The sequence below is a fragment of the Dermacentor andersoni genome, chromosome 2, assembly GCF_023375885.2.
Source record: "Dermacentor andersoni chromosome 2, qqDerAnde1_hic_scaffold, whole genome shotgun sequence".
Lineage (NCBI taxonomy): Eukaryota > Metazoa > Arthropoda > Arachnida > Ixodida > Ixodidae > Dermacentor > Dermacentor andersoni.
The window spans coordinates 119402330-119424161 of NC_092815.1; the positions used below are offsets into that span (position 1 = coordinate 119402330).

Consider the following 21832-nt stretch of genomic DNA (forward strand, 5'->3'; position numbering starts at 1 on the left):
CCTGCTTTATTATATTTTTCCATACTACTTATAAGTTTAAATCTAGATTAACACCTAATTTGTCATATGCTTCCCACGGCTTTATTATCCGTTTGCTTCATATATCTAGAAGAAGGTATCGCCGTCTCAAAATGTTTCATGTATATTGACACGTGTACTTCATGACACGTTCATCTGGCGACATGTTTCACCGCCCAACAAATGTTATCACACAGCACAGGACGCGCCTGCATGTATTGGAAGTTTCTGGAATGTTATCGATGGTTCCATCTGCTGTTTTTCACAGAACCTTGTGTAATCTGATTGCATGTATGCGCGACGCGAGTAGTGTAGAACTTTGTGGAAGACACGCGGGTCCCAGCGATTACTCTGGAGCATTCGATGACTGATTTACAAAAGCCGATGCGCTTGACCCGCTGATCAGATTTTCGACGATCGCCGAGTGTGTTCGCCACTATCGTTGTTCTTTGAATGTACACTGTAAAATAATTTACACCCTAAAAAGTGAAAAAGGGTTCAAATGTGTCTATAACTCACACCCTTAGAGTGTTATCTAAATAACGGACACCCTAAGGGTGGGAGTTAGGACACATATACACCCTCTCTCACTTTTTAGGGTGTAAATTATTTTACAGTGCAGCCTGCTTTTGAGGGCACAAGTTCGCCCAATAAAGCGCTAGTTTTGTTAATGACAGTTTTGCTGCCTTCTTCACCGTCACTACTACGTGACAATATACAGAAGCTTGACAGTGTAGGCGGACGCCGCCGTATGTAAGAACGAGGTGACGAAAACATAAGCCGCTTCGTTAGACAATGCATTTCACCACGTACACCCTTGCCTTGAACTGAATGCGCCGTGATGCCACTGCCGCTTGCACTTGGAGTGGCACAGGCGGAAAGCATTGCCACACCCACGCGTGCGCACGCAACGTACTACAGCCACCGTCGCCGTTGGACCTTGACATACGGCCATCGCGTCGCAGAAGTGCGATTACCCTGACTCTCGTTACGTAACGAGCGACGGCCGTTGACTTCTCTGCTCATTTGGCATCGCCGACCTTGCCCTACATAAGAAAAACGACGGGCGGCGGTTGCTGTCATACCAACTCTTGTTATTGTTTTTTTATCCTGCCTCGCCAATTTCTCCTGGAGTCATATTATGAGTGGCGCTGGCGAGTAGAGCGTCACATTGTGCGAGCGCTCAACGTTTGGACGGCCTTCACGCGAACATACCAAATTACGTAGACGCTTCAAAAGTGGGCGTATTTGTTGTTCTCCTCACCCGTCGGAGGTGGGTACCACCCAAAAGAAAGCGTGTATTTCCAGCCTGAGAACGGGCGTAACAGCGCAAAGCAGCGTTTACGTACGAAATAAATTCACGATGGGACATGCTTCTGCGTGGAACGAGACATTAAGACCGTTGGTGGGAACGACAAAGCTGACAAAAGAGATTCTAGTAATGACGTCCTAATGTTTGCTCGACGTTTCTAGAAGCAGACGAAAACCGACAAGCGTAGCGTATATACGGGCGTTCGCCTGTGTAGTGAAGGGCGTCGCTCTCGTCATGGGCGTCGTGTGCATCATACCGATTTCTTGCGGAAAAGTAGGATTAGGACATAAACTACAGCAACGTTAATGCGCCTGTGTGGAGGGCAAGCATTCGCTTAGTCTAGAGTTCAATGAAATCCAACCTGGTAAGGAGGACACATTGTAATAATTGAAATAAGACTTGTCTCAGTCACTACTTTCGATGTGGTCATTTGTACAAGGAACTCGTGCATCTCTGACCTGAGCAGCTTGCAGGAGATTAGGAACAGAAACAAAGTGAAGGCGATTCCCCGTGTCACTTGCAGCTGAGGCTTTTTTGAAAAGTGAGTAACTCAAGTGTGGTTTCTGCGGGCAGCGCACACGTGATGTGTCCCATATTCTGCTATACATGTGGCCACTCGCTTCAAAGTAAAACAATGTTGCGAGTCTGCGCTCGTGTGTCTCAGCCTCTTCTTCGCCCTCGTCTTGTGCGCAAAAAGCTGCATTCATGTCCTACCAACATGCCCAAAAAGTCACCTAATTGCCCCCAAAGGACTCAGAAACGGGGAATTTCTGCCATTTTGTTCTATATACTGCTGTAATGAGTTGCATAACAATGCATTCCGCAATGACTTCAGGGTGGCAGTGATTTCCTCACTCTTATGTGAGCAATGTGATTGTCGTTACTGGGGAATATGCCACCGCATATAGCATTTTCACGGCTCAACACACACAGGCACGCCATTGCACAAAAAGTAGGATAAACATCAAGAGATATCACACATTTTTTTCGTAAAGCAAACGCAAGAAATTCAGTGTCCTACATTTAACGCTATTTCTAGAGTGGACCAGAAATAATTTGTTACTACCAGTTGTATTTGCACACGAAATCTAATGAATCAAGAAACGGAATACCGGATGGTAGGCTCATGGAGCGGGTAGTTCAGTGTAAACGAAAACTTCTTTCTAGATGGGGTATGTGGGTGCTTATGTAATCACAGTTTTTAATTGGAGATGGCATGTAGTTGGAGACGTTGCCTATGAATGCATACAATACAGGTAAGTGCTGCACATACACATTCGTAAACAAGTCACTTGCCTTGCGTGCAATACTATTTGACAGCACACTTTGACGTGTCTTCACATTGTGGCATCCGAGCAGTAGTAACCATGCGAATAATACCTATTTCTCCGAAGTATGACGAGATCTGAGGGCGATTTCACAAAGAACGATTTTAGTTCGCACGTGCACTTTTCCATTCGCCGGCTGCCTTGCGAATATGTTTAACATCATGATTGGCTAAAATTTTTTTTTACGAACGATTCTAGCGAATAGTTTTCCTTGAGGGCTGACCTTGGACGTGAAGACTGAATAAATTAAAATGTAATCTCTAAATGCACACCCACAATACTTCTGACACACTAAGGCGTCAGAAGTCGCCAAGCATAGGTCCTCACCCTCTTTGTTCCAAGCTAGCGTCAGTGTCAAAAGGTTGCTCGACGAAGTGCTCGTCTCCAGGCGATGTCTGTGGGATCATCCAGATTTCGAAGTAGTTCACTGAAGACCAGAAGGTGGAGCGAAAGAGGCCGAAGCCGAGTGGAGTAGACAGAACTGTGCGTTAACTTCACAGACGAAAACGCGGATTGGCCCACGGGATTCACTTCAAGGAGTTTGCGCTCAAACTCGACACTGTAAGCACAGGCGTGTTAAGCGGCGCGGCTCCCCTGACAGCGCTTTCCGTGGTAAGCCCGAGGTGACACACTCCTTCTACTCCGGCACGTCTCCTGCTGCGTTTCCTTCTGAAGCTCCCGCCCGGCTCAACCAGGGCGCTTGGCAAAAAAACGTGCGTGTCCTAGTGCGTGCGTAGTCTTCGCTGTCAGGTCACGTGCCATTCTCGCCCCCGCGTCGTGGATCGCAAGCGCGTGGCATCACGGCGTAGCAAGCGAAGCAGGGCGAGACGGAGGGCAACTTTCCGTGACACGCTGTAGACCCATGTGCGGAACTGCTTTGTCGTCAACTCAGCCACCGGACTGTTGAGAGCGGGTTAGAGATAAGGAAGGTTGGAACCGGTCAAGGTTTTCTGGAAGCAGAAACCTCTACCCTGTTGTGGAGTCGTGAAGTTCAGTTGAAAATAAAAGAAATGTACTTTCGTTGGAAGGGCAATGCATTGAAAGCGATAGCAAGGTTTAAGGTTTCACTAAAGGTCTTCCGACGGCGTTATAGCAATACGTGGGGACGTAACGATTGCGCGATTTTGGCACGCCGGGCAACTGCTGCTGTGTCCGGCGTGTCCCGGGCAGTCAACGCGCGTCTCATACCATTGACGTGATGAGCTAGCGTTGCAGGGTAGATGGAGAAGTTAAGAGGAAGACAAACAAAGTTAAGATGTATGCAAAAATGCTAGCATAATAAGCATGTATAGCATATTTGATTTGCTCAAGCAGGCTAGGTGGCTATTTGTCACCTCCCCGTTTCAAAGGACATGCCACTTCCTCCTCATCATCATAAGGAGTGCCGCCAGCAGGCCACCTGGTGTCGCACCTCGGTGGTGGATGAGATGGCGCCGAAAGAAAACTGTCGGCCTTTGTAGCTTGAAGTTTACCGTTCTTTCTGCTCAGACCACTGCACGCACTGTAAGTTGTGGAGTGCACATAGCAAGAACGTTACTATTTCTGCGCATGAGGCTCGTTCCACCAGCGCAAGCAGAACGCCGCCCTCTCTTCTTTGCAAAGCCATTTGAGCGTTAAGGCGCATCAACCAGGCTTCTTCGGTTTTGCAGCCAACCTCACTGCGCGTATGTCGGCTCTCTATTGACACCTAACGCACCACGCGCGGGTCGCGCATGCGTCGTCGATACCACGACAGCAAGACGATGCCGATGGCTCCGCAAACGCGCCGACAGTTCACCTATAATTGCTATCGCCACAAAGTGAGTTTATCATGGTTACTACAAAACCTTCGTCGTGTTATTAAGCACATGGGAAGGTCAGCAGGTCTTGTCCGACCAAGGACTTCACAGTTCATTAAACAATCTGACAAGGTATAGTGTAACCTAAGTTTCGGAACATGTCTAGATATAACGTATGAAAATGCGTGATGTCTATAGACCCTCTTCGCGGAATAATTTTTCTAGAGAAATGAGATGGCGCTTGCGGCGGCGTGCATAACATCGCCTCAAGCGAAAGCGCACAAACGCGAAATCATTAGCGCTTCTACACTGCTATGCTGTGCGATCAGCTGTAGGAAATGCAACTGGGTAATCGCTAACGCACTGTGCTTCATTTGTGCTGCAAACTGAGGAACGGTATATGGGTAGACGTGTACAATAGTTGGCTGGGGAGATAGCGACCGACACATTAAGGAAAGGAAAGAATCTGTGTGGCCAAGTTCACCACAGCTACACAAGGACTGCCTGTGTTGCCGTTCCTTCGCGATGCACGGATTACCTAGAGTATAAAAGAATTCACTCATCCGCCAGAGTTGGATTGCTAACTTCCAAAAGAAAGGACTTCAACCACCGAACGTCGGCAAGAGTGAGTACCTCTCGTTGCACAGTGATAAAATGAGTATATATAGCAAATTACTAGCATAGCAAGTTTCTCGCACGTTATCTACAGACACCCACTCCAACTCACACTCAAACTTATGCCCACTATGTAGCCCACTTATGAAAGATAAGGGATTGGTCACAATTTTGAATCAATGCGCCGAAGCATGGGGGACGGACGACACCAAGAACACACGAATATTCGAAGCTCAAGGTTTCGTGACGGTTCACAGTGTAAGTGAGTGACTAGCTATAATTCGTCTTTGCTACAAGCTATTACGAAGTGCAGAACATATACGTTCCAAGCACTGTGCAAAAGGTTAACAAAAAATATATCGGAACTGAGCACACCCGGGAGCGAACAGGCAGAAAATCTACAATAATATCCTGACCGCACCGAGAAACGTTACTGAGTCAGAAACGTGACAATCTGGGCTTCAAAATTATTGGAACCTACATAACGAAAGGCAAAATACACTAATCCTGATTTGCTTCAGAAGCGGAAAGTTTGGATAGCTCGGTATACATCTCTAGCCCCGCTTCTAGTATACAAGCACCGTATACGCAGCTCGCGCCGTTTGGACAAGGCGTGATGAACTCCAAGAGCGCTTACATGTCCTCCGAAGCTGTAGCCAAAGGTCCTTTCACCCTGTCCCTGTCTAGGATGACTGCCGAAACAGAGGCTTGCTGAGCGGTAACATGGCGTCATGCACATCTCTTATAAACACGGAGGCAAAGGATGCCGCCTAGGTAAGCAAAGGACGCGTCACCATGCGATCGAACATGATGGCGCCCACGGTATCAACGTGAAAAGTATCCGTTTCCGATATCCGCTATGGTGAGACCTTCCGTAACTAGGCGACCTTCCTGTTCGGGCACACGACATCTTTCCCTCAGCTTCCCCTTTCCGTTGCGCAACATGGCGCAACCGGTAGTCGCAATATACGACCCTCAGATGGGAATACATAACACATTCGATTACAGGCGCCTAGAAAAAAAAAAGGTTACAGGGTATGCGCACGCGGCTGCAGCAGGCACCCGATCTTATCGATGCCATGAATGCATTCTCCGGCAGTTTTCCTTCCTCCAGAGTCTATAGCAGGAAGAGGCCCTTATAGCAGTCCCGCGGCGCTAATCGGCCGAAAGTTCCGACACGGCTCCCTCCTACGTGCGTGCCCCGCTATAGAGGGCCCAGCTTCGCACTTTCGCCCGCCGCTAGCTGCGCGCAAAAAAAAAAAAAAAGAAAGAAAAAAAGAAAACCGCGACCGGAAATGGTGGGCTTCCGACTTCCGCGAGCGACATTGGATTCGAGCTCAGTCGCTTTATAACGCGGAGGAGCGTTTCCTGTTTACGCTCAACCCTCTTTTTCCTCTCTTGGCGCGTTTCTTTGCGAGCGAAAGTGCTACTCCTTTCCTCTATGCGTTAGTTTTCTCCGGAAACACCTTTTGTTCTCAGCCCGCCCTTTGTGGGGGGAGAAAAGAAAGCGAGCGCTCTTCCGAAACACCTCTTGCCGCTTTCATTTGTGGCTCATCCTTGCAATGCAGCCTTGTCCGTATTGTTCTTGAACGCTGCCGCCATATTCTGACGCTTCAATGATGCCAATTACGTGGAGCTCCACTGAGCGCTCTTGCGGAACGCATCGATGCAGATGGTAGAGAGATAAGCAGCCTCTAACGCAGAACCCGACTGAAGACATCGCAGCTGAAGGCGACGAAAGGACTACTTCGGTTTATGAAGGATACGGGCTTGGACAAGCGACTGTGACAGTGATGTCACGTACCACACAAGAGTGACAGACTGTAACCAATGATGTGTGTGCCGTGTTATGTGCCCTCTATCTCTTCTCCCCATCTTTCATCCCCCCCATCCCGCTCCCATGTGTAGGGTAGCAAACCGGTTAGGCAAAACTGGTTAACCTCCCTGCCTTCCTTCTCCACTTTTTCCTTCCTTCCTTCCTAGAGGTACGAGCAGGCGAACGACACTGAGGTGAAACAAAGGAAAAGCTGTCATTGAGAGCTGGTAAAAAATTGACACGCTGGTTCCACTAAAAAGAAAAGGAAGAAAGAAAAAGACACAACAAGGTTGTCGGATAGGCCTTGCGGATGGCGGAAAGAAGAGATGTCGCGAGGTTACCAAAAATGTGAGAACTTGTTCCCTGCAGCTAGATTGTTTACAGTGCCATGCATTTTATAGAATCTTTCTCAAATTCATATGGGGCTGTACAGTATAGAATATTGATTTCAGAATCGATGGATTAGCTCTACCATATATACGTAATTTCATTCGGGTTACAGATTAAGTTTGGACTTGTCCATCTCGCAAGCAGTACAGGCTTTTCCGGCCGTACGCACAAGGTTTTAGTTGCGAATATAAGTACACAAGAAAGCAAAGAGCGAAGCCACCGACCTATGCACTCCCACAATACGCGCGCCAATCACGTACCAACCTGCAGAGACAAGCCTGTCGACATGATCCTGCTAAGGACAGCGTTCCAGAACGACGTTCCATCGAGCAAAGACTGCATTATGATATAACAGGACTCTGCGCCAAGCTTTAACCTCCAACGACTGCGAGCTGGCGGCCGAAAGCAAGTTGAAGGACCTTCTCCGGAGCCCCGGAAATAACGTCGAGTATAGAACTTTCACTATACAAAGCAACCAGCCGCGGCCCACTTCTGACTTCATTTCGTGCGCAGTGTTGACCCCGCTAAGAATTCCCAACCAAAGGAAACGTGGCGGCTTCTTTTGCAGAGAGCAACGTTCACCAGCGAGTTTCACTAGGGACCTCGATGAGGAAGAAGGAAAGACGCTGGCCGCGTAGCTCCGTACTGCCCGCTTCCTGGGAAAAGAAAACAGCATAGCAGCCTGGAAATTATCACCGACCGTTTTCCTATTACGCCCGCTCTCAGCATTCGCTTTCTTCCTCTGTCTCCTTTTATACGCCCCTGGCTGGACGCGGCACTTCATCGCAGCTTCCTTCCTGTGCGCACTTTCTTTTCTTGTTACTTTCTGATTTCTGCCTTTACGTTACCCTAGGCGACGCGTTTCTTTATTGTTTACCGTGCGCTTTCATTGATTGATTGCGTAACACTCGTTGGGAGGCGGTTCCTTGAAAGATAACGGCCGATACGGTACAATCTAAGGAAAATCTTGGGCATCAACTTTTGTGAATGGGTGCGTGCGTTCGGAAGTCGCCGCGTGGTTGTACTGGGCTTTTTACGTCGGGCCTCCGTTTTAAGCAAAGGACTGGTGGCGACGCACAGGCGCAGTGTGTGAAATTTCAGCACATGCAAGAGGCGAAGTCGAACCAAGAGGACAAATAGATGGGCTTCAGGCTAATTTTATCGCGGAAGCCGTACATGGGAAGGCTTGTTGGGCGGATAGTTTCGTAAGTCTGCAGAAACAGGTCAGTTAAAGAGAAACGTGTGCGCGCAATTACGCGAGCTCACGCCGCACACGATAATTATGTGTGCTCGAACACTGTGTAAAGAAATTAATCAGCGTGTGCGTTTATCTTATAAGTGCTGTTTGATTTCGTTGGCATTCGTCAATGACCGGAACGTCACTCAAAGCCACTCAGTGGTGGCGAGAGCGGAACGATAGGATGTTGCGTGCCAGAGAACACGAGGGAAAACGGCTTATGTCTGTGCTACACGTAGATTTGTCATTGTGTTTCTTACAACATTGTAGTGGGAAATTCGGGCCAATGTGAGAAATGCACAGTTTGACAGCAGGAAATTGGGTCCCGTGCCTACCACATGAAGTATGCTGTACGGTGTTTGCATGTAAACGTGAAACTTGATAAAGCGAAAGAGGGCAACTAGGCAAGGATAGATGATGAAGGCTGCACTGTCGAGATCGCCGCGCATCTCTCGACGGTGTTATATACCACTGGAGTAGGAGAGCACGGCGAAGCTTCGTAATTTTATTTACGAAAGTGTGCCATGCCTACGTGCAGTGATGTCGGTCCCTATATACTTGTGCTTTCTTCTTTCGATTTTTCCGCACATTTCTTAGTCGTTCGAGTTTATTTCTAATGTTTGGGATAGGCGGCCCTTCAGTGGCCTATTTTGCGAAGATAACATCATTTAATAAACCAGTTGCACGAAACGGCCGCCGCAAGGAGGACCAGAGTGGTTTACTTAGACACCGAACCTAAACGAATGAGCAGTATAGAATCCGGGGTCTCTGCTGGCGCGGCCTCTCTGAACACGATATAGAGTGAAACTCACGAAAGATTTTCGTCCCTTGCCACTTCAAACAATAAGCTTTGACATGTAGTTGGTTAAAGCTTGAGGCCCGGTTGGACAGTTAGATAAAAATGGAAAAGATCCGCTGTTATGATGAAACTATATACTTAGGAAAGAGCACGCGCACAGAGAAACAAACATACGCAGTTCAACGCGTGCCCTGGCCTCTCAGCCTAGTTTTTTAACATTAGCGAACAACATCAAAATGTTTGATTGGAGAGTTTCTAAATCTTACACCAACAGTCTGATCGCAACTTTAAAGAAAAAAAAAACAACGACACTAGTAAGGTTCATCGTAGTTGGCGCTCGAGAATGCACATCCAACGTTCATGCGTGTATGCTTAGTGAAAACGACGGTTCCCTTTTCCTATGAATATGTTCACGGCAGGGCCGTCGCGTACACATGACGTCACTGTTTTAAACTTGCGATTGCGTTGCGCTTCTTTCGAACAGCTTCACGTGTGTCAGTGGAAAGCCGTAGCCGCGGGCACCTTACGGGCGCATCCCGCTGGACGCGTATGTCCGAGCGCTCCGCCGTGGTTACTATTTTTCGCTCGCGCTCACCGGTGCACGGAAGCGACTCCGAGTTTTCGTATACGTACGTACGTGTAGCTTCGTACGTTTTCTTTACGTAATGGGAATGGGAATGGACTCGCTTGGCGGAAGGGCGGAAGCTGCTTTGTTCCAGCTGGCGGCGCACTTTGAGCGATCCGGCTCGGTCTGTGACGGCACACGGGCAATATCGATGGGGGGCCGCGGCTAAAGATAGATTGTAGTGAAACGCATGCGTCCCGCCAACTTAGTTGTGTCTCCTCTTTTCGAACATGCTCACGTAAGAGCCTTTGTAAGAGGTCAAGCGTATGCAGTAAACAAGACCGCTTGACGAAGAAGAGCGCCAAGGGGTGCTCGTGTGTGTCCCATGGATGTTTGATCTCAAACAATTGAAAGGGGCTCAAAATAAGATTGATGAGGTTAGCTCCAATGTTCGGCTACATATTTTGCAATACGCTCTTGCAGTATCGAAACAACCCATCTTTAAGGTAACGTACATGAGGATCGGCAAGCCGGAAAACGCACGAAAATGAAATTCGAGTGGCGACGCCGCGCTGAAGTTCTCGACACAGGTCGATGTGGCGCCACGGATTTTGACAGCGTTGACCAAGGTATACAGTTAATGGTTCGTTGGTAAAAGAAGGAGTGAACTGCACTATAAAGCACCCAGTGACCCAGCCTAACAACGCTCAAGAACTTTTCGCTCAGCAATACGACCTACATAGAAGAAAAAAGAAAAAGAAACTTCGGAATACGTGACGTAACCATGTCACACTGGCGCTCAGGCTTCCCCGCGTTTTTCAATAAGGCAAATTTGGTCCTTGCTTTCTGCAGTAATAATCAGGCTTTCCCCGCCAAACAGACGAAAATAGATCTCTGAAAAAGATACATTTACTAGTTTAAACTAATTTAGTATCGCTCATTACTAGTCTCCCGGTTATAAAGAAAGACCCAAGAAAGTAGCTATGATAAGAGTCTGTAAGAACAATTAGACCTGCAGGAAAAGCTTTTATATGCTATAAAAAGAAATGTTCGGCACGACAGATGCAGTGATTACGGCCTATGTAGTCTGAATTCATCGCATCCAATTGCTCTTTATTCGATTTGCGGCACCGAGAATACGGTTAAGAGCAGTTAAGGTTAAGCCCTTCGGTTAAGCCCGTTAAGGTTAAGCCCTACGGTTAAGCCCTTCGCAAGGTCTCTGAAAACCGTGCGGATCGGTGTGCGAACTGCGCACGTGATTTGCTCCGGTTAACGAACAGATAAGCCCTTTCATTTCCGCGTTTAACGTCCTCGGGTCTTGCGTGCAAGCCTCTATCAGATATCTGCTAACGACGAGCGACTACAGCCCTACGGGCCGTCACTATATTTAAACCTCACAGGTGGCGCTTTATGCGTAGGCTGGCTGCCTTTGTTTCAAAAGGGCTCCCTACCTGAGAGACGTGTGTGCGTGTGTGCATTGAGCGCTTCAAAGAAAGAAAGAAAGAAAGAAAGAAAGAAAGAGAGAAAGGGCATTCAGCACGAGTGCGCACTCTCGCGCACGTGTATGTGTGCTCAGGGGACCGCTTGCGGCGTAGGATCTATATCTGTCCAGCCGCAACTGCGTCGGAACCTCGCTACTCTCTCTCCCCCTTTTTCTTTTGCGGCCTCTCAAGTTCATTGTTTAATTGTACTTTTTTAGTTTTTTTTTTAATGTGTATTTTGAGCAGGAACTGCGAAGCCGAGAAAGGGCACAGGAATGATCGCGCGGCAGTGTGGTCTGTCTTTTACGGCGTCGAATATAACGACGACGTGTCGCCTGCGGGAGCCGATGTCTCGTTTTCGTCACTGAGCGCACGTCCCCTTTCTCTCTTTGCGCTTCTCTCTTTCTCTTAACTCTGCGGCCGCCTCGCCTTCCACAGCAAGTGGGTCACGCGTCCTAAGGGGCTTCAGAGGCCGCAGTGGTTGCTGAAAGAGGGGTCTCCCGCAGCGTTGTCTTAGTTGACGAGACACGGATCTTCCAAACGCGAAACCGGCACTCTGGTAAAGAGTAGCTGTCCCAAGCGAACACTTCCCCCGCACTTTTGCCCTTTGACGTGATTATATTTTGTTCTTCCAGGAAGCTGCTTCTCTAAGTGCGGTTCAGAGAGGGATATTGTCTTTTTTTTTACTTTTTTTTTTCGTAACAGGCAGTTCGACACTGAGTCAACCGAGAACCAAGAGCACTGCAGCTCTAACGACATCTTTGAATCGATCAACACCGTGGGCCAGTGCGATGTTACGTATGCTTACTTTTTTTCATCGGTAGTAAAAATCCTCCGGCGTTTGTGTATACCGCGGACACTATCAGACAATGGCAGGGGAGAGAGAGGTAACGTATATCAACTGTGTTGGCGTATGGGTTGGGGAGTGGTGTAATCTGTCGTGGTCACTGTAGCAGTATAGCTGAAGTGGACAACTAATATATAGCACCACGGAAAAGGTAGCAATCCGTGCCCCCTCTAATCGAGAGAACTGCAGCTTAACTTCGGTGGTCTGACAAAAACTGGCTTATTCAGCACGACATGGCAGAATACATACTACAATGGTAATAAGGACTCGAATGTTGAAGCTGTTATACAACTGAGACTTGGACCAGACTACCGTAATCAATGTAGAGTTTCGGCTCGATAGATGGTGGTGGTGGCGGTGGTGTAGCAGCAGGTGGGCTTAGCCTGCCAATATTAGCCGGCAGTAGGAACTACTGCCGCCTGGCATCTCATACAATTTGAGCAAGGGTGTTTCGCGAGACTTTGCCGTACTACATGTCTCGATGGAATGCAAGGGACAGTTGTGGACCTCTCTTTCAGATTACTGTGAGTCCTTCAGGAAACACTACAACCTCATAGCTCGCATGTGTAAGACCGTCATTTTGCAGAATGTGGAGCAAACTGTGAGCTTAACCAAATAAAATGTCCAACATCACCGATCTCACCACATACAGCACACAGCGGGGAAGCACATCGCCCAGTCTTAAACAATCAAGCATGGGTGCAAGTAGAGTAGGTTTTAATGCGATACAGCAGGGTAGCGTCTTCGCGAGTAAGTCCTTGGGCCACACATGCTTGATGTTGAGTTTAGTGGAGCATCCGAAAATGATTGAAGATTGCGTTCTTAGTTTCTATAAAATTCCTTGGAGCTTTCAATTTTGGGGCCCATGATAGCACTTTGCGCGCAGGAGCGCCAGCAATCTCACTACTTTCAATTCCAACATGTGATAGTATCCACTGAAGTTTTACTTTGGATCGCATCACATGTTATAATTGAAGCCAATGAGATAGCTGGAGCTCTTGCGCGCGAAGCGCTATCATGTGCCTAAAATTTAAAAATATAGAAATTTAAGAAGCGCCAGAAATTACCAAGGAAACATCTCCCGAGGCACGCCACGATATAATAGTTATATACCGTTTGCATTGAGTCTGTGAGAATAATGACAACTTGGGCAGGATGAACAATTTGTTTTTGCAAAGCGGTGGTGATTGCAGCACTTTATACAGTTGTTGACAAAACTAAGTGATCCAGACGACCAGACCACGACACGCCAAGAAAAAGATGAACAGAGAAAAAGGTAAGGAAGACAGGGAGATTAGCCAGTGTAAGTACACCGGCTGGCTACGCTGTGCTGGGGAAAGGGCATAAAGGTGATAGAAGAAGCAAATGAAAATGGAGTGAGAAAAATCCACACAGTAACGCAATGTACGTGCTGCAATTTTCAATGTCAGCAGCACAATTCACTAGCCCTTAAGAACTTGAGCAGAGCATGACGTAATACTTCTCTGGAAACCCGCAAGGTGGAGACAAGTAATTAATAAATGGAAAGTGAGACACCCACCAAAACGTAGCTGAGTGCTACAAAGGAAACCCGTAGGGGTTCCTCGGAAAAAAAAAATTCGTCCTGGTCCCGGACTCGAACCCGGAACTACCACCTTTCCGGGGCAGTCGGTCTACCATCTGAGCTAACCAGGCGGCTATTAGATGGTAGGCGAAATAAAAAAGGGCATGCTCCCTTTATTAATTGAGCAGAGCACTTAAAGCCTTGAGTGCCGAAACCCGTCTGGACCAGTGTCCAAGAAGTTCTTCCTCTGTTAAGTGGCGATACAGAGATTGGATCCCCGTCTCCAACTTCGTCTTCCATCAGGGGTACCACGAGTGGAAAGAACACTCCTGTGTCGCCCGTGGCTCGGCGTGGCATTCACGAACGCCTATTCCTTCCGCATTGGAATGTCGACAGCCCCGCTTGCGACAACTGCGGCTGCGAGGAGACGATCAAGCACCTCCTCTGTGACTGCCCCCGTTACAATGTGGCAAGAAAGGGGCTCCCGACCGCGCTCGAAAAGCTGCACGTCAAAGGAAAGTGTAAAGAATGCCGCTGTGCAGCTCTGTGTATGTACGCACGCCAACCAGTCGGCGTAGACTTGAAAGTGGTTTCGATGGGCTGTGTTCAATTGGTTCAGCACAAGAAATTTTGCACCAGCCGTTCAAATGGTACGTTTCGCTGGTATTTTGGGTGTTCCGGCGCTGCAGGTAACATCTTCAAAAGACCATGGTGGGTTTAGGACGTTCGAAACTTAACAGTCGGAAGGTTTTCAGTGCCGCGAGGAAGTGGGACCGTGTTCTCGTTCGCAGTCGCCGGAGAAGCACGCTGTCTATACGCAGGGCTGACCAAGCCTTAACCGTTGATTGAACAAGGCTTGGAATACCAATAGGCACAGAGTGGAAGAGAATTGGCTTCGTTTGTGAGAAGCCATGTGAGAAACACCCATCGCCAAACGGTGTTTCTTTTTATGTACTGTATCCAAGCGCTCGAATTGACTCTTTGATGGCGATATAAAATAGATAAAGCGGCTTGTTGTCAGTACAGCGTTGAGTTCAGCATGGACATGCGATAGCTAACCCAACGTACACCTGCCATGCGAAGAACTGCGTTGAGCCTTTGAACTGACGCAGCCACAACATCTTCAACAGCACTTCGCCAGAATAGTTTGCCGTCAATGGTGACACCTATAGGTACTGAACACTAGGCACTCGGCGAATTGCGTCGTCTATAATATTGAGCCTCAAGCACGTCGACATCGGTCTTGCTCTTGGAAAAAGGATGAAAGCTGATGTTACTGCTGATAAGAAGAGGCCAAGGCACTGATAAGTGCCGTTCGATGATGGGGAGTGCACCCTGGGCTATCCGTGCCAAACGTTCGTGCTGCTAGATATAAATTAGAATCCCTTTACGCCGCGCCGTCATCGAAAGAGAGAAAGCTGCGCGGCATTGTATTGTTCAGCGTATACTATGCATTGCCAAGTAATATATCTGCTACTGTTCTGTTGGCCCTTTCTGTAAATAAAATTTCTCTATATATATTACTATTATAGACTGTACATATATGTATCGGATTGCGATCATACTTGCGGTAGTAAGACGCCATACCTTGGCAGGCAGGAAAAATGCCGATATGAAAAGCGTTATGCAAGAAGACGAAATTTCTCCAATTCCATATGATGCATCTTTGAAGAAGCATTCATGTTGTTAGAATGAGAAGTACCAAGTGTCAGGATAAACGGGGAGCATCTCAGCAACTTGTGGTTTCCAGGTGACAATCTGCTTTTAAGACTTACAACAAGTGATTGAAAGCCTCAGCCAGCACCGTCTAGGAGTGAACTTGATTATTATGCAGCAGACAAACCGGTTGTAGCAGGTGCTCTAGTTAACAGGAAGAAATGTAGTTGAGCAGGTCATGTACAGCGCAAAGCAGATAATCGGTAGTCTTTCAGAGGAATAAAACAAGTGCAAGAGGTCGGGAAATGGAATAGGGGACGGCAGAGGATTAAGTGGCAAAATAAGGTTGCGAAATTTGCGGGCGTTAGCTGACGCAAGACGTGGGTGATTTATAATGTCGATGATGATGACGATAATATTGGCCAGCGCCAAAGATCAGTTTCGAAAGTTGACGAAATAATTTCCTTGTAGGTGGCTGATGTTTGTTTTGTTTCTTGACAAATATGCATGGCGATCGTGCATGGTCATGTATCTCGCATGGCGTGCATCATCAAAGCGCTTATTAGCGGGCGTTTATAACAATAGTAATAGCTGCACCACTCCAAGGAGGTAAACACCAGGCCCCGTTGCGTACTAACAACGAGTATCCTCATATCGCTCTGCTGTCTCACGATGCTCGGTCCCACTAAGTCATGCTTGGGATCTGGAAGGTTCATTCGCTTCACATTTTGTCTCAATGACTTTTGCAAAGAGGGACATGGAGAGAGCCACAGGCGCTGCCTGCATTGGTCGTCCTCAAGACGTGTACACAGGTTGAAGACGCGGGACTTCTCTTTTCTGCGCAAAAGAAAAACAAAAACAAAAAGAAAAGAAAAGGAAACCATGCGACTTTCCTTGTCGCTGGGACTTTCCCGGGCTTCCATTGCAAACCGTGATGTTGATTACCGGCGCCCACCAGCATCAGGTTACTAAATATATCTCCCGCAGTGCATCGAAAGACAACAGCAAAAAAAAAAAAGAACCGGCGAAGATGGAGTCTTCAGTCTGCCATATGCAGCGAGAAACCCTTTCTTCACCCAACATTTCCCTATTGTGCCTTATTATATATGAATCTCACTGAAGGCCCCTCAATGCCCCAATTACTAGCAAGGAGATGCACTGAGATGGGACCTTACGAAATATGGAATGGGAAACGACCACGCAGTCGTACTGCATCTGCCTCATAAGTCGGCTCATTGAACGGGCACCGGTTATTTTAGTAGCCGATATTTGTTCCTTTGAAGTTTTATCTGTCTTCATTTTTCATTTTGCGATAAAAATACGCATACTTAACTGCACTTTCTCTTTACCAGCTTTTATAAATACCGCGGAGCCGCATAGGCTTTGTTGACTCTGCAGTCATTCGATGCTCGTATATTATTGGAGACATTGAGACAGGATGCGGGTAATGGCGTACTGAACGAGTTAACACCCAATGAAGATATGTCACAGTGCTTTCATTAGCTGGAACAATACAAAAAGCATGTCAATGAAGTTGCACAGACACGTTCTAGCTGGAATTCTTAACAGAACAATAACTCTTTCTACAGCTACAGCAATGAAAACTAAGACCGGGATTGGATCTTTGCATGTCTTGTTTATACCCTCTCTGTGTGGGTAACTCCAAACCTTTGTCATTGGTGGAATCGCATGTTTGCAGTTAAACTACGCGTCATTATATCTCACAAGGGGCTTCTACTAAAACTTGTCTTATGGTTATAGGTCTAGATCTTACAGTTTTGACTCGTTCCGTAGTAGCTGCACAAGCTCAGTAAAGTGTGACCAAGACGTTACACTGCGCACAATGCAGATAACGGATCCAATAGTATAAAAATCTTTTAAGACATTGTATCTGAGAAATATGTACAACACAGTTGCCTATGTATATTGTTGCATCTCCACCTTGTTCAAAACTGACAGTCTCGAGGCCAGATTAAAGTGAGATCTGCTGGAGAACTGCGACCTTTGAGCGTAAGACGGCAAATTCTCAGTTCCTGGGACAGTTGGTTGAAAGGCAAGTTTTCTGTTAATACACGATGGAGAGCTGCTTGTGCCTTACATCATTATGCCTTACGACAAGTCCTTCCACTTGCAAGAAAGAAAGAAAAAAATTATGGGGTTTTACGTGCCAAAACCACTTTCTGATTATGAGGCACGCCGTAGTGGAGGACTCCGGGAATTTCAACCACCTGGGGTTCTTTAACGTGCACCTAAATCTAAGTACACGGGTGTTTTCGCATTTCGCCCCCATCGAAATGCGGCCGCCGTGGCCGGGATTCGATCCCGCGCCCTCGTGCTCAGCAGCCCAACACCATATCCACTGAGCAACCACGGCGCACGGAAAGAAAGAAAGAAAGAAAGAAAGAAAGAAAGAAAGAAAGGAAGAAATGAAACTTTAATAACTTTTTCACGAAAGGCAGTTTCTCCAGCTAATAGCGGTGTAACGAAGTGATCCTATTTTACGGGGTGAAATACATAGACGGTATTCCCGTAACAAGAACAGACCATTTGGTCAAGCGACAGCAGTCGCGGATGGCCCATGGTCTTCCTTTGAATGGGGAGCAGTGCCGCCATTAGTTGGGCAAATGCTCAATGCGGCAAAACATACTTGGTCTTCAGGAAAAGTATTCATTGACTTTGCATCCAGACAATATTTTGCAGGTCTACGCGCTCTTGCAGAACGTGTTCTCGAATTTACATTATTCGAATTTTTCGCAAATTGACGCTGTATCACTCGGCTTAGGTTAATTTGGCCTCACTCAATAATTCGATCTTAGCTTTATTAATTGTACTTTTTCGTAGCTCAGAAAAAGGCCTTCACAATGTCGAAAAATTTCGTTGAATTCAAATATCAGATTATGGGAGCCAACTTCACGCGCCTCGCATTCGTTAAATTCACGGAAGGTGACGGAATTTGCATGAGGTCACTGGAACGGCACACGATGCAGCGCTGCTAAAAAAATCTAGCACAAAAATTTCTTGGCTGGCACACAGTATACACTTTTGGCTTCAATGGTCCAATGTAAGCTACCTCTATACAAATGCGTGCATCTGCAATTCTTACCCCTGCGCTCTTGGAGTGTTTTATCAGGCGCTGTGACTAATTTTCAGCACCGCTAAACACCATGGGCATAAAATCCCACATGAAAACGGCTTGCAAATGCAAGTGCCCTTGATCTCTATAGCGCGCTTATATTTTTGAATTTGTGTTGCTTCATGAACAACCTTTTGCTACAACGTAATCATAACTGCGCTTCACTATAGTCGGCAGAGAGCTATACTGCCTGCTGTTCCAGTGCTTAAACCATGTATGACTGTGACCATGCAGCCAGTGGCATGGTCAGTGCTAGTCACACTTTTTGAAGTTAAAGTGTAAAACCCTTCTAATAAAAATATTTGCTTGAAAGCTAGGCACAACTTGGATAAATAAATAAGGAAGATATATCGCATGCTTCGAGAATTCTAGTGTTGCTTCCTTCTACAATGTAGCCAATTAGCCAAATATCCGTGGTTATAAAGTCACGAAAATGTGAAATTGCTGCTTGATACGAAAAAGAAAAAGAGGAGACGAAATATACACGCCTGAATTTCGATACCTTTTTTAAGTCAATGGTCCGGTACATTACGGAACAAAGTTAATTGTGCTACCTGTCGACACTGTGGCTTGAAAGTGGTTTCGAAATATTCACCCCATGTCCTATTGCATAACGTTAAGCTGGAGCAAGACCTAGCTTAGGTATATGACACCTTAATCTGTTCGACGCAAATGCTTACATTTCGTAATTTTGCACTGCAAATCCAATCACTACGTCACATTCTGTTTTATAGGTTCCGTAGATTGGTCCTATTAGATATATTGTTTGGGTGGGCAATAGTTCCTTCCGCTTGCTTCTAGGTGCATTGAAGCATGGAGGTCACAACGTATAGATATGGTTGGTATAAAAGTTTCAGCGATCGTCACTGAGTGCACATTTTAAAGTTACGGTTCTTATAGATGGTGCCAAAAGGGCCGCGGTGTGAATGCGTCTAGCTCACCATAGAATGAACTATATGGCACTTTTATGTTACGCCACTTACAGTGATTCAAGCTTTAATCTTTGGTGACTCTCCTTTCTGTGGTATCAAGTGTAGCGACGCATACGTTGGTAAAAAATCGCAGTCTGCACTACTGTGTGAGTGCGAATCAAAACTATTGCTCTCTTATCTTTCTGAACCATATGGTACACGATAGCCAACCCGTCAACCTAGGCTCATCTTTGCGTATTCTCGGCCCGAGAATCCTAATTCACTGTATTGTCGTTTACAAGCCAATCCTAATAGTAGACAAAGGCACAACTAAACAACGCTATCTATTCGGTCGTCAGCACGGGTTCACTAATGGACATGAGGGCATAACGTACCAAGAGTGAAAACATTATAGGTCTATACATTAACTGCGCGCTGAAGTTGGTCTTTGATCAATACTGCTCCCCGAAGCAGACACAGAGGAGAGACAACGTTGTAGCGAATGTACCGATTCAAAAGCTTTCATTTTCTAGCTCGCTTTCTTGCTCCTCAAATACTTGGAATCTGCGTTTCACTTTACTTTCTCCCCTCTTCTTCAGCTTTCTTGCCCTTCAAGTCTCGGCGTTCTCATCTCCTAGTTTTTTCTTACCTTCAAATACAGTTGGTAGTTATGGTTTATCCCCCAGAAGGACAGTGGAGCAAACACTCATCTAATTGACGTAACCATTGACGCTTCACAATAAAGCCCTGGAATTCTGTGTACGCACTGATCACAGGGAACGAAATATACCGGATAATCCTTGTTATGACTCTCGCAGAGCCTGCAGCACATCTGCCAACGCCAACCAAATGAAACTGCCAAACTCTACGCCCTACCATGTGCACCATGAACGTAATATTGCGCTAGGGAATGCTGGCAATGCTTACCTGTGATTCCTCCTGGTCAGAAGTACGCCTTCGATGTGATTGCCCCTCCTGCAGTAAGGGTCAGACGATCACAGCTTTCAAAAATCCAGAAGACGTCGTCGTCACTGTTGTCTCCGGCACGGAACAGCTGGAGATCCCAGGCGACTTCAACCGACAGCACACGCCCTTTGCAACAGAACTCCGTCGTTCGTCCCGAAGTGTACTTTGATAGCGCGGCAAATGTACGGACACGACTTCACGATACGCTACGCTTGCTTCACTGCACTTTATACTCGTTGTGAACGACTCAGTGGCGATTTAGTTTCGCGAAAGTAAAACAAGGCAACTCGATATATGCTTTTCTTTGTTTTTGTTTCCTGCGAAGTTCTCAAGAATAACTGCTGAACAGTCGGCACTACCAGGTACGCTGGCTGGCAAGCAGCGAGCGCCGTGTGCTCTTGACCGTAGGTGGTTGCACGAACCGGCGGTGAAAGAAGCGTGCGTGCACGTGACGCTGGGTCCCGATGCGCGCGACGTGGAGCGTTCGTCCCGCGGGGCAACAGGCGAGCAGCGGCAGACGGTAACTTCCGCCGAGCGGGCAGGTCGGAGCGCACTAGGGGGACGCGGGCGGCGATCTTCCGATCCGGGCCCGACTGGAAAGGTTGTGCACTGCGTGTCCCGGAAAAAAGGGGGCCGAAAAATCACTCTCCTCGTTGACCCAGATCAGATGCCGCCACCGACGGCACGCCTCTCTTCACCCTCGTCGACCGGGGGGGAGGAAACCCTTTCCCTTTCGCGGCGGCCTACCGGCCCGCGCCGCGTGGGCCCCTCTTTCTGACGTCATCATTACGGCGGTGCCGCGATATGCCATCTCCTCGGTGGTCACGTGCGTCGACTTTACAGTGCCGGATAGCGCGGTTGTGGAGTCGAAGTCGAATGACACGTCGATGACCCGAACGGGTTCATAGTGGCTGCGGTAGCGTTTAGGCGGGGAAAGTGGAGAAAGATGCGACGGGCGAGTGATACTTGGTGGAAGCTGTTCGAGTGGAAGCCGGTTGACGCACGATCATGTCTATTTAGACTTTCAAAACCCGTGGCCGTGCTGGCTCTTTTTCGAAGTCCGTAGAAAGTGGTAAGTGCAACCGTGCGACGTAAGTTCGAGATAACAAATAAAACTTTTGCGAATCGGTGTCGTAAAAGAGAGGCGAGAAGGGGAACCACGGAAGACTAGATCGACCAGAAGGCGGCTGTTACATTTACGTTTAGTCAAAGTAGGTTTCTGGGAGAAGGGTGGGACCCTTTCCTTTTCCTGAAGCGATATTCGTTACGCAACCGCGTAAGAGAAGTTGCGGACTAAGATGGTGCCAGGATTGTAAAGTATGCAATATGTATGTATGGCGTGACTGTGGTCTGCTTTCCGCTTTCGTGGTCAAGCTCCTGTCTGCTGACGGACGAAGTGAAGTGTCAGTAAGCGCACCTCAATTGTGTGTAATAAGA

General features: G+C 47.3%; 1 protein-coding gene across 1 annotated transcript in view; it reads right to left on the reverse strand.

The window, feature by feature from the left end:
- LOC126541301 (clavesin-2-like) overlaps positions 1-20989 on the reverse strand; it is a 69211-nt gene extending 48222 nt beyond the window's left edge. Inside the window, exon 1 of the mRNA XM_055076542.2 lies at positions 20357-20989. The gene's annotated coding sequence lies outside the window, so the exon portion shown is untranslated. The remainder of the gene's footprint in view (positions 1-20356) is intronic.
- Positions 20990-21832: the final 843 nt, after the last annotated feature.